This window comes from Protopterus annectens, chromosome 10.part0 (assembly GCF_019279795.1).
Source record: "Protopterus annectens isolate FY-2018-M chromosome 10.part0, PAN1.0, whole genome shotgun sequence".
In the NCBI taxonomy this organism is placed as follows: Eukaryota; Metazoa; Chordata; order Ceratodontiformes; family Protopteridae; genus Protopterus; species Protopterus annectens.
The window spans coordinates 89,277,505-89,290,741 of record NC_056744.1 but is presented as its reverse complement, the minus strand read 5'-3'; positions in this window follow the sequence as shown (position 1 = coordinate 89,290,741).

Genomic DNA, 13,237 nt, shown 5'->3' with positions numbered 1-13,237 from the left:
TCTGCTTGAACAAACAAATAAGACAACTTGTAAAATCCTCTAAGGGCAACTTCGAAAAATAAATAGCACCCATAGCTAAGGATAACCTTAAGGCATTCTTCAGCTATATCCATAACCTAAAAGGTAGGACCCAGACATGTGCTGAACTAATGTGGATAGCATCACACACACTGAACCTGCGGAAATAGCTAACCTATTAGCTGACACTGGTTTGGCAAAAATTTCACCCCCCTGACCTCTTCAAACATTACACAAAGCATTCCCTCTACATCTCCCCCATGTTGCATTTCCAAAGAGCAAGCCATTAATGCTCTCTCCAAGGCCAAAAATACAGCCTCTGTGGGACTGGGTGGCATCCCAGGTTATGTTTTAAATGGTTTAAAACATGAGTTAGCAATTCTATTAGGTGCTCTCGTCAGCCACAGCCTGAGTACTGGTTTTGTCCCTGCTGAATGGAAAACAGCAACTGTCACCCCCCTTCATAAAGTGGGTACAGCAACAGACCCTGGGAACTTCAGACCCGTAAGCTTAACCAGCTTTATCTGAAGGCCTGGAATGAATCATCATGGACCTTATAAATAAGGATATAGGAGATCTCCAAACCCTTGATCTGACACAGTTTGGTTTTGTCAAAGACAGATCTTGCCTGTTATACCTGGTGGATTTCGAAAATGTCAGCAGAGCCATAGACAAAGGGAAATCTGTGCATACAGCCTACCTTGACTTAGCCAAGGCCTTCAACACAATCCCACATTTGGGCATCATTGATAAACTCTCCCAGTTGAATATCAACCCTTATGTCATCAGGTGGGTTGCTAACTGGCTCACTGACAGATCGCACTTAGTCAGAGCTGTGGACTTTACCTCAACCAGCAGGTCTGTCACCAGTGGGGTTCCACAGGGGTCAGTGTTGGGCTCCCTATTGTTTGCAATATACTTCTGAGAAGTTCAGGTCAAAAGAGAGGGGCTGTGGCTGACTAAGTTTGCTGACGACTGCAAATTAGGTGCAATCATTGAATCCCAAAATGATGTCAATATACTTCAAGAGGGACTTACACAAACCAGTGATTAGTGCCAAAGCCATAGACTCAGATGCAATGCTAAAAATGCATTATCATCCTCTTCAGTAAAAATAATATCCCTGCAGACTACCATGTTGTGTCTTTTCGGCTTTTCCCGGTTAGGGGTCGCCACAGCGGAACTCCGGTCCGCTAATGATTGGTAGTTGAGTTTTACATGCCGAGTTACCAGCCCTGATGCACAACCTTCAACGAAGGTACGCCCATTCATGCATGTCTCCACGCAGAAGGCGCTCCAGCTGAGAATCAAACCAGACAGCGTCTTACTGCGAGGCGACAACGCTACCGCAGCACCACCACCACTACCATATAAATAAGAATAACTATCTAAATCTCTCACCTGCTATGTGTAAATGTGTAATCCCAAAAGCATGGATTCAAGATTTCAATTGAGCGAGGAAAAAAAGAGTTGAAGTCACAGCAGCGAATGCACACTAGCATTTGCTGCTGTGGATTCAACATTTTGAATGCAGATTGCTCTATAGTGAGGATCAGGAAATGTACCCTTTCCCTCACTATAGTGCGATGTCTGAGTTTGTATGTATAAGTAGTAGGGGGTGTGGGGAGGACAGGCCCCACATGGGGGATGCAGGGGGGCTTGCCCCCCCTGCAAAGTGTTCATAGCTCATGACCAAGAGTGTGGTATTTTAGGTAAAGTCAACATTCCTGAGTTGCTGACTTTCCTTAAATACCTTGTTTGGTCATGTTCCTGTTCGTGTATTTGATTTCTGACATTTCAGGTCAGAAACATGAACACTCGCACATTGCAGGTGTGAGATTTTGATGGTAAACATATACATAATAAGGGTCTATATTACATTGTCGAACTTTAAAAAGTTTGAACGATGTATTATTGAACTTAAATATCTGAAACCTGAAAATAGCGAAGCCAGGGCACATCGATTTTTTTCCCAGGGAAAAAAATCGGTGGGCCATTTTTGGGGCTTTGCTATTTCCTCCACTGTGGTGCGATCTCGAAGTTGGTATATTTAAGTAGGGGGGTTGGGGGGCAAAGCCCCCAACTTTAGTTTAAGTTTTAGGTTGGAGGGTTTTTTTTTGTTAGGGAACAGCGATTTTTTTTCCCTGGGAAAAAAAATCGCTGTTCTTTCTGTTCGCTATTTTAATGTTTCGGACATTTATGTATGATATTACATTGTTCGAACTTTTTGAAGTGCGACGATGTAATATAGACCCAAACAATAATACTCTAAGTAACAACTCAGTAGTGAGAGACATAAGAATGAAAGTTGACTGTAGCCTAAACTTTGACAACCACGTGTCTCGTATGTTAAGGAAAGCATTCTACATCGCACACCTCATTAGCATAGGCCTTGCCTCAAGAGAGAAACAGGTCATAACTCCCCCGTACTCGACCTCATCAGGCCAATATTTGAGTACAATGCTCCCTTTGGTATGTACCTTAGCAGGCACCTGCAGCAACTTGGGAGACCTTAGAGATTTCTAATAAAGAAACTTCACGGTCTCCAGCACATCATACACTGACAGACTGAAGTCACTGTCACTGTACTCAGTAGGGTACAGACTACTTAGAGAAGACTTGTGCATGGCCTACAGAGCAGTCTCTGATTCAAACCTAATGCTGCACATCTGCAAGTCAAATGGGACAAGGGTCACCCTCTCCAGGGATCTTAACCTGGTCTGCGACATAAATAGCACCTGCTGGAGAGACAGATATTTCTCTCAGAGTCTACCACTCCTATGTGTAAGAGTAGTCTGGATGACTGGATGGAAAACTGTAAATTCCTGCTGGGATTTCACCTATGACCCTCCTAGATACGGGCAGTCATTGCTAACTAAGATCTTGAGTTTTGGCAAGATCATTTATATTGGGTTTCTCTAGTATTATATTTGGTGCACACAGCTAGGCTTATAAAGACCTTAAGGTCAGTATCCCAGTAACCACCTATAAACCTATTGCTGACAATAGGGTAAGGGAGGTTTCCTTATTCGCCACTGTTGTACGATCTCAGAGTTGGCATATATAATTAGGGAGGGGAGTGGGGGGTACAGAGGACTTGCCTCCCAGCAAAAATATTGTTTTAAATTTTTTTTTCATTATTTTGAATAATTGGATAATTTGGCTTGTTATATTGAAACACTGATTTACTGAATGTCAGTATTTCAATATAAACCCTATGCATGTATATATATATATATATATATATATATATATATATATATATATATATATATATATATATATATATATGGGTCTACCTGATAACACCGACATGCCAAAACACCGACAACAAAATAACCGACACGACAAAATCGAAAGTTCAAAAACACGAAACTTCACATGCCCGACAAACCACAATCCCGACAATCAACAAAACAAATAACCTTCCCGAAAAACACACACACAACACAAGCACACCAAAAACCTTACAAACCTACACTATACCTTACATACACAACTATATATGCACTAACCCTAACACAAACCCTAACCATAAGGTCCGTCACTATCGCACACTTACCTCCCGCACCCTAACCCTAACTCACTTAATCTGCCCCAACCCTTAAGTCTGTCACTATCGCACACTTACCTTACCCGCACCCTAACCCTAACTCACTTAATCCGCCCCTAACCCATAAGTCCGTCACTATCGCACACTTACCTTACCTGCACCCTAACCCTAACTCACTTAACCCACCCCGAAACCTAAAGTCCGTCACTATCGCACACTTACCTCACCCGCACCCTACCCTAACATCCATCACTATCACACACTTACCTTACCCACACCCTGATCCTAACGTCCGTCCCTATCGCACACTTACCTTTACATGTCGGTGTTCTCAGCGTCAGGATTCTCAACTGTCGGTCTTCTTTGTCGATCTTCCGGTGTCGGTTATCTCGCTGTCAGTCATTTGCAGTTTTGGTTAATTCAGGTAGACATATATATATATATATATATATATATATATATATATATATATATATATATATATATATATATATATCTTTGCATGCATTTGTTATATTTGGTTGAATTATCCAAAACTGAGACATACTTCAAAATCCCTAAAAACAAACAAAACGTCTATTCTGCAGATCAACAATCTCTCTTGCACCCCCACATTTGGGTAGTTCGGCCTCCTCCACTCCCCTAATTTCTAAATACCATCTCAAGAGTTGACCAAAGGTGGGGAAAGTAGAAAAAAACATAGCAATACACACTTTGCTTACACAATTTAAATGCATGAGGTCTCAATATACCAAATTAAAAGAAGGCTTCCCATCTTCTGATTGACTCTAGTTTAAGCAAAGCAAATGCAAGTGTTCAGCAGGATTTAATAACTTAAGGTTCCACAGACTTAAGCAATCACAGGAGAACTCGGCAATAAGAAAGAAGGGCAGGTAGCATGCAGATGAAGTGTGGTCTGTATTAGCAGTAGGCTACAAGAAGATTAGCCACTGTGGAAGGTAACAATTTTAGGATCAGAGCTATACATATCCAGATCTTGTCATAAACTAACAAGAAAGCGTATGATCACACAGTGCGTGTCATAAGTCTGGAAGGGATGACAGCATACCTGTCAATGTCTTTGCTCAAGAAATGTGTAAGAAGAAAGAATTAATGAAGGTTAAAGGCCCCAAATCAGTAAATGTTATATTATTATGTTATTTCACTTGCATCAACATGCATTTTCAGAAAAATAAGTGAGAAACCCCAATGCCTGGCAGTATTGATGGGCAACATCTCAGCAACTTACCAGATAATTAAAAATTTTGTGTGCGACAGGAAAACATATAAAGCAAAGTCAGGGATGTTCTGTAAAATCACGGACAGTGGAGAGTTATGGGTTTTAGTGTAGGTTAGTAACAAAAATCTGGAACCAGTGGTCGAGGCAATCAAGAAAACAAGCAGATTTGCGTACCACACTTTATTCAACACTTTCATCAAGAGACTTCATCAGAATACAAAAACTTTTGATAAGAAAAGTGCTTAAATAACCACACCAATCAAATAATTAATTAACAATGATCACTTAATAAAAAACATTTTCTTAAAGGGGTAAAACCTAAACATATATAACAAAAATGATTTAATGAAAACATAAAATAATCAAATCACTTACTGAAAGTAAGAAATAAAATCCATGTTTTATTCAAATTTAATTTTCTATATTTTAAGAAACATTTGATGTTAATAGCCTCATTTAGGCCAGGTTTCTTATTGGACTGAAGTTTAATCTGCCAAATAGTCTCCCTTTGTTCTAAATAATTTTTAAAATCTCCACCCCTAAGATCTTTTTGTCCAACTTCTAAAATAGAAAAGAAGAATTTCTTAAAATTCCCACAATCAATAGAATGTCTATACAAGGCATTCCTGGAATCCTTAGTCTTAATACTATATAAATGTTTCCTCATATGTTCTCTTAAAGTGCGAGTGGTCATACCGATGTAAAACGCCGAACAACCACTGCATAAACTAATGTACACCACCCCTCTGGTTAAACAGTTAACAAAACCAGGAACTTCAAATGTCATATTCAAATGTTATAGCATGACATAGGGCCCTTCAGAAACATATCTACAAAAATTACATTGCTCACATCTGAACATACCCTTTTTGTGTGTTACATATCTTTTAACTTCTTTACCTGAAGGAACATTTTCTAACAATCTTTTAAAATTAAATTAATTTCTAAAAACAAATTTAGGTCGATCCCCAAGTATCTCAAATAAATCTGAATTACCTTTTAAAAAACACCAGTTTTTCTCTAAAAGGCTTTTAATACCAGAACTGTCAATAGTCATGTCAAGTGAACATACAGCACCAAAAAAAACATTGTTAATACAATTTTTATCACTAGTTCCTCCAATTTTAGTTAATTGTGCCCTCAGTAATGCTGGATAAAATAACTCACGTTTACTAAGAATGCCAGAACATAAACTGTTCAAGTAAGCTTTATCGTATCCCCTTTTAACTAACATTGTCGAAATAAGTTCAAATTCTTTTAGTAAGTCACTGTGATTCATAGTCATACGACAAGCTCTGATATATTGTCCCTTTGGTATGTTTTTCTTAATGTGTTTGGGATGGTTATTTTTATAATGTAAATAACCATTAGTGAAAGTTTTTTTTACGAAAAATCTTACTCTGAAAATTTTTTTCTTTTTCATCCCACCAAAGCATAACATCTAAAAAATTGACGTTGTAATCCCCTTCACTAAGTACTAATTTTAAGAATTTAGAAGAATTATTAACATCAGTCAAAAATGAATCAACCACATCTTGTGCGCCATGGATAATAAAAAAAAGGTCATCAACAAACCTAGAATAAAAAAGTATGTTATATTGCTTCTCAATTTCAACTAAAATGTTAGTTTTCCACCATGCCATAACAGTATTTACATACGCAAGGGCAGCTGCTGACCCCATGGCAACCCCTCTTTTTTGTTATCATCAAAAAGAAAAAAATTATTATTTAAAATAATATCTACCAGGTTACATACCAAAGATATAGTATCAGCTTTCATTCTAGAATGTTTAGTTAAAAAACTACGTACTGCCTCAACTCCTTCTTCATGAGGAATACAAGTGAACAAGGGCACAACATCAATAGAAAACATAACATGTTCAACAGAATTTGTCAACCCGTTCAGAAAAAATTCTAAGCTTGTTTAAAAAGTCCCAAGAGTCTTTTAAATGTGACTGAAAATTCTGTGTCAAGGGACTTAATAAAGCATCAACTAATAGTGCAATTCCTTCTGTTATAGAATGTGGGGAAGAAACAATGGGTCTAAATGGAGGGTTAACCAAATCCTTATGAATTTTTGGGATGCCAAATAACACCCCTACTCTATGTTTTTCTACAACACAAAAATCATACATTTTAAAATCCAAGTCACCAGACATTAAAGCTTCATATAGGAATGAATAAATGTTCCTATAACTACGATGGATATCAAATAAGCAAACTTTTTCATATTCCGCTGTGTTATTGATGATAGCCAACATACTATTTTGTATTTAGCAACATCCATAACAACAATATTGCCCCCTTTGTCACTCCTCATAAATCTAAGATGTGATTTTTTTCTCAATTCATTAAGGGCCTTACGTTCTAATTGGGTCAAATTATCTACCCATTTGCCTTTGGTTTTTAAAGAATTTGACAGTTCTTGTAAAAACTCTTATAATATTGTTTATGGAGGGGGTGTATGTAGAGGGTTTAAATAAACCTTCATTAGAACCAGATATATTACACATTAAGAACTGAAGATTTAAGTTGCAAGTATATTTCTTTAAATCAATGACAGTTTTACTAAATTCAGCTTTTCTAGTCGGAACAAAATTTAAACCATACCTTAAAATGCCCAACTCAGCATCAGTTAACAAAATATCTGACAGATTTACAACATCAAAATTATCAGTAGACATCATATTTAAAGTCTTTAAATTTCGTCTCCCGACGAATTGGAACTGGTCGTCATTCTGCTTCTTGTGGTCACAGTCCTTTTTGTTTGATTTCTTTTCTTGGCTAAAAAAGTTTTTGAAACACCAACATTTACTGAAGAGTGTGAACTACTACCTTCAGTATTTGAAGAAGTTTCTTCTTGTGTTTCTGTGATAACTGCTCCCTCATTTTGATTACCCTGGTAATGAAATTTTTTTTAAAAAAAAAACAAAGGAACCATTGCTTTAACAGATGTTCCCATTTTATTTGAACAAACAAATTTTTTAGTTTTGTTGTTGTAAACTGTCTTATTAGGGCCTTGTTTCACCCTGGAACCTCCGTCATTGTCTCCATAAAAGCGCCTTTGACTAGAAGCAAAATTGATGTAAGCGCTGTTGTTTTTGTAAGCTGTAACATCACGTAACAGCTTACTATGCTTACGAGTGGCTACGTCGTTGATATGGTGCTCAATTTCAATAAACAATTGTTGGTAGACGTCATCAGACCCATAGTCCACTAATAAAGTATTAACCTCATTGTCAACCTTAAAAATGTCTTCTTTAAGTTGCAACATTTTATTTGTATTGTTCTCAATGAGTAACTTTAAAAATTCCAATCCGGCTTTATTGAAAAAACAGTTAAAGTTTTGAAAAAATTGTCATCAACCCTTACCCCATTAGGGCATTTGAAGAATCTTAACCCTTTCGGGACAATGTCCAGCTCCAAACATCGTTCGAAGTATCGGTTCTCCAAATCAAGAGACCGGTACTTTTCCAGAAGTTTCCCAAGATATTCACATTTACTGTGAAATTCTTCCGTTTTCACCCTTGTAACATGGTAATCAGCTCTAGTGAAAAGGTCAAAATTAATTTCCAACATGACCTGACATCTCTATATGAACCACCTGACTACAAAGCAGTTCTGGAAGAATTTTTCCCTTTAACAGTATCCGCCACTGGAGAAAAAAAGTTTTCTTTTTCCACTTCAATAATGGTGTTCTCTTCACCTTCCGAATTGGGAGAAGAGGTGATAGTACTTACACCATTAAGTTTAGAAGAAAGCACCTTTAAAGATTTCTGAATATCAACCATAGTAGTCAGAAGTAACTGCATAATCCCACCGTCTTTATCTGAAGGTGTAGAATGTATAGTGAGCTCCATTAATGGGTCCACTGGTGCCTCGGCCATCACGGAAACACTCGTAGAAGATAACCAGGAACAAAAGAGTGCAAACCAAATAAAAAACAAACAAGTAACACAAATCTGGAACCAGTGGTCGAGGCAATCAAGAAAACAAGCAGATTAGCTTACCACATTTTATTCAACAATTTCGTCAAGAGATTTCATCAGAATACAAAAACTTTTGATAAGAAAAGTGCTTAAATAACCATACCAATGAAATAATTAATTAACAATGATCACTTAATAAAAAACATTTTCTTAAAGGGGTAAAACCTAAACATATGTAACAAAAATGATTTAATGAAAACATAAAATAATCAAATCACTTACTGAAAGTAAGAAATAAAATCCATGTTTTTATTCAAATTTAATTTTCTATATTTTAAGAACCATTTGATGTTAATAGCCTCATTTAGGCCAGGTTTCTTATCGGACTGAAGTTTAATCTGCCAAATAGTCTACCTTTGTTCTAAATAATTTTTAAAATCTCCAACCCTAAGATCTTTTTGTCCAACTTCTAAAATAGAAAAGAAGAATTTCTTAAAATTCCCACAATCAATAGAATATCTATACAAGGCATTCCTGGAATCCTTAGTCTTAATACTATATAAATGTTCCCTCATACGTTCTCTTAAAGTGCGTGTGGTCATACCGACGTAAAACGCAGAACAACCTCTGCATAAACTAATGTACACCACCCCTCTGGTTAAACAGTTAACAAAACCAGGAACTTCAAATGTCATGTTCAAATGTTCTAGCATGACATAGGGCCCTTCAGAAACATATCTACAAAAATTACATTGTTCACATCTGAACATACCCTTTTTGTGTGTTACATATCTTTTAACTTCTTTACCTGAAGGAACATTTTCTAACAATCTTTTAAAATTAAATTGATTTCTAAAAACAAATTTAGGTTGATCCCCAAGTATCTTAAATAAATCTGAGTTACCTTTTAAAATACACCAGTTTTTTCTCTAAAAGGCTTTTAATACCAAAACTGTGAATAGTCATGTCAAGTGAACATACAGCACCAAAAAAGCATTGTTAATACAATTTTTATCACTAGTTCCTCCAATTTTAGTTAATTGTGCCCTCAGTAATGCTGAATAAAATAACTCACATTTACTAAGAATGTCAGAACATAAACTGTTCAGGTAAGCTTTATCGTATCCCCTTTTAACAAACATTGTCGAAATAAGTTCAAATTCTTTTAGTAAGTCACTGTGATTCATAGTCATACGACAAGCTCTAATATATTGTCCCTTTGGTATGTTTTTCTTAATGTGTTTGGGATGGTTACTTTTATAATGTAAATAACCATTAGTGCAAGTTTTTTTACGAAAAATCTTACTCTGAAAATGTTTTTCTTTTTCATCCCACCAAAGCATAACATCTAAAAAATTGACGTTGTAATCCCCTTCACTAAGTACAAATTTTAAGAATTTAGAAGAATTATTAACATCAGTCAAAAATGAATCAACCACATCTTGTGCACCCTGGATAATAAAAAAAAGGTCATCAACAAACCTAGAATAAAAAAGTATGTTATTTTGCTTCTCAATTTCAACTAAAATGTTAGTTTCCCACCATGCCATAACAGTATTTGCATACGCAGGGGCAGCTGCTGACCCCATGGCAACCCCTCTTTTTTGTTTATAGTAAATATCATCAAAAAGAAAAAAATTATTATTTAAAATAATATCTACCAGGTTACATACCGAAGATATAGTATCAGCTTTCATTCTAGAATGTGTAGTTAGAAAACTACATACTGCCTCAACTCCTTCTTTATGAGGAATACAAATGAACAAGGACACAACATCAATGGAAAACTCGTAAGCATAGTAAGCTGTTATGTGATGTTACAGCTTACGAAAACAACAGCGCTTACAGCAATTTTGTTTCTAGTCAAAGGCGCTTTTATGGAGACAATGACGGGGGTTCCAGGGTGAAACAAGGCCCTAATAAGACAGTTTACAACAACAAAACTAAAAAATTTGTTAGTTCAAATAAAACGGGAACATCTGTTAAAGCAACGGTTCCTTCGTTTTTTTTTTAAACATTTTTTTCATCACCAGGGCAATCAAAACGAGGGAGCAGTTATCACAGAAACACAAGAAGAAACTTCTTCAAATACTGAAGGTAGTAGTTCACATTCTTCAGTACATGTTGGTGTTTCAAAAACTTTTTTAGCAAAGAAAGGAAATCAAACAAAAAGGACTGTGACCACAAGAAGCAGAATGACGACCAGTTCCAATTCGTCGGGAGACAAAATTTAAAGACTTTAAATATGATGTCTACTGATAATTTTGATGTTGTAAATCTGTCAGATACTTTGTTAACTGATGCTGAGTTGGGCATTTAAGGTATGGTTTAAATTTTGTTCCGACTAGAAAAGCTGAATTTAGTAAAACTGTCATTGATTTAAAGAAATATACTCGCAACTTGAATCTTCAGTTCTTAATGTGTAATATATCTGGTTCTAATGAAGGTTTATTTAAACCCTCTACATACACTCCCTCCTTAAACAACACTATAAGAGATTTTGAAGAGGTATGTTTACAAGAACTGTCAAATTCTTTAAAAACCAAAGGCAAATGGGTAGATAATTTGACCCAATTAGAACGTAAGGCCCTTAATGAATTGAGAAAAAAAATCACATCTTAGATTTATGAGGAGTGACAAAGGGGGCAATATTGTTCTTATGGATGTTACTAAATACAAAAAAAGTATGTTGGCTATCGTCAATAACACAGCTGAATATGAAAAAGTTTGCTTATTTGATATCCATCGTAGTTATAGGAACATTTATTCATTCCTATATGAAGCTTTAATGTCTGGTGACATGGATTTTAAAATGTATGATTTTTGTGTTGTAGAATAACCTAGAGTAGGGGTGTTATTTGGCATCCCAAAAATTTATAAGGATTTGGTTAACCCTCCATTTAGACCCATTGTTTCTTCCCCACATTCTATAATAGAAGGAATTGCACTATTAGTTGATGCTTTATTAAGTCCCTTGACACAGAATTTTCAGTCACGTTTAAAAGACTCTTGGGACTTTTTAAACAAGCTTAGAATTTTTTCTGAACGGGTTAACTTAAATTCTATTGAACATGTTATGTTTTCTATTGATGTTGTGTCTTTGTTCACTTGTATTCCTCATATAGAAGGAGTTGAGGCAGTACGTAGTTTTTTAACTACACATTCTAGAATGAAAGCTGATACTATATCTTTGGTATGTAACCTGGTAGATATTATTTTAAATAATAATTTTTTTCTTTTTGATGATATTTACTATAAACAAAAAAGAGGGGTTGCCATGGGGTCAACAGCTGCCCCTGTGTATGCAAATACTGTTATGGCATGGTGGGAAACTAACATTTTAGTTGAAATTGAGAAGCAATATAACATACTTTTTTATTCTAGGTTTGTTGATGACCTTTTTTTTATTATCCAGGGTGCACAAGATGTGGTTGATTCATTTTTGACTGATGTTAATAATTCTTCTAAATTCTTAAAATGTGTACTTAGTGAAGGGGATTACAACGTCAATTTTTTAGATGTTATGCTTTGGTGGGATGAAAAAGAAAAAAAATTTTCAGAGTAAGATATTTCGTAAAAAAACTTTCACTAATGGTTATTTACATTATAAAAGTAACCATCCCAAACACATTAAGAAAAACATACCAAAGGGACAATATATCAGAGCTTGTCGTATGACTACGAATCACAGTGACTTACTAAAAGAATTTGAACTTATTTCGACAATGTTTGTTAAAAGGCGATACGATAAAGCTTACTTGAACAGTTTATGTTCTGACATTCTTAGTAAACGTGAGTTATTTTATCCAGCATTACTGAGGGCACCATTAACTAAAATTGGAGGAACTAGTGATAAAAATTGTATTAACAATGTTTTTTTGGTGCTGTATGTTCACATGACATGACTATTGACAGTTCTGGTATTAAAAGCCTTTTAGAGAAAAAATGGTGTATTTTAAAAGGTAATTCATTTTCTTATCAAAAGTTTTTGTATTCTGATGAAGTCTCTTGACGAAAGCATTGAATAAAATTTTTAAACCTTGTAGCCTGGGAACAAAAATGCTGGCAGCGGTGTATTGATAACTGCTTTTATTGTAAGCGCTTTTCGAGCCTTCTTCAGACAAAGAAACAGTAAAAAATAATCAAACACCATTTAAATACATTGGTCAATTAAATGGTGTTTGATTATTTTTTACTGTTTCTTTGTCTGAAGAAGGCTCGGAAAGGTCCGGGCCGAAAGCGCTTACAATAAAAGCAGTTATCAATACACCGCTGCCAGCATTTTTGTTCCCAGGCTACAAGGTTTAAAAGTTTTTCGTTTTTGAAGTTTCTTTTCGTGGGAAAGCATTGAATAAAGTGTGGTACGCTAATCTGCTTGTTTTCTTGATTGCCTCGACCACTGGTTCCAGATTTTTGTTACTTGTTTGGTTTTTATTTGGTTTGCACTCTTTTGTTCCTGGTTAGTGTAGGTTAAGCAAGAAAGCGGGAAAAGGCAGG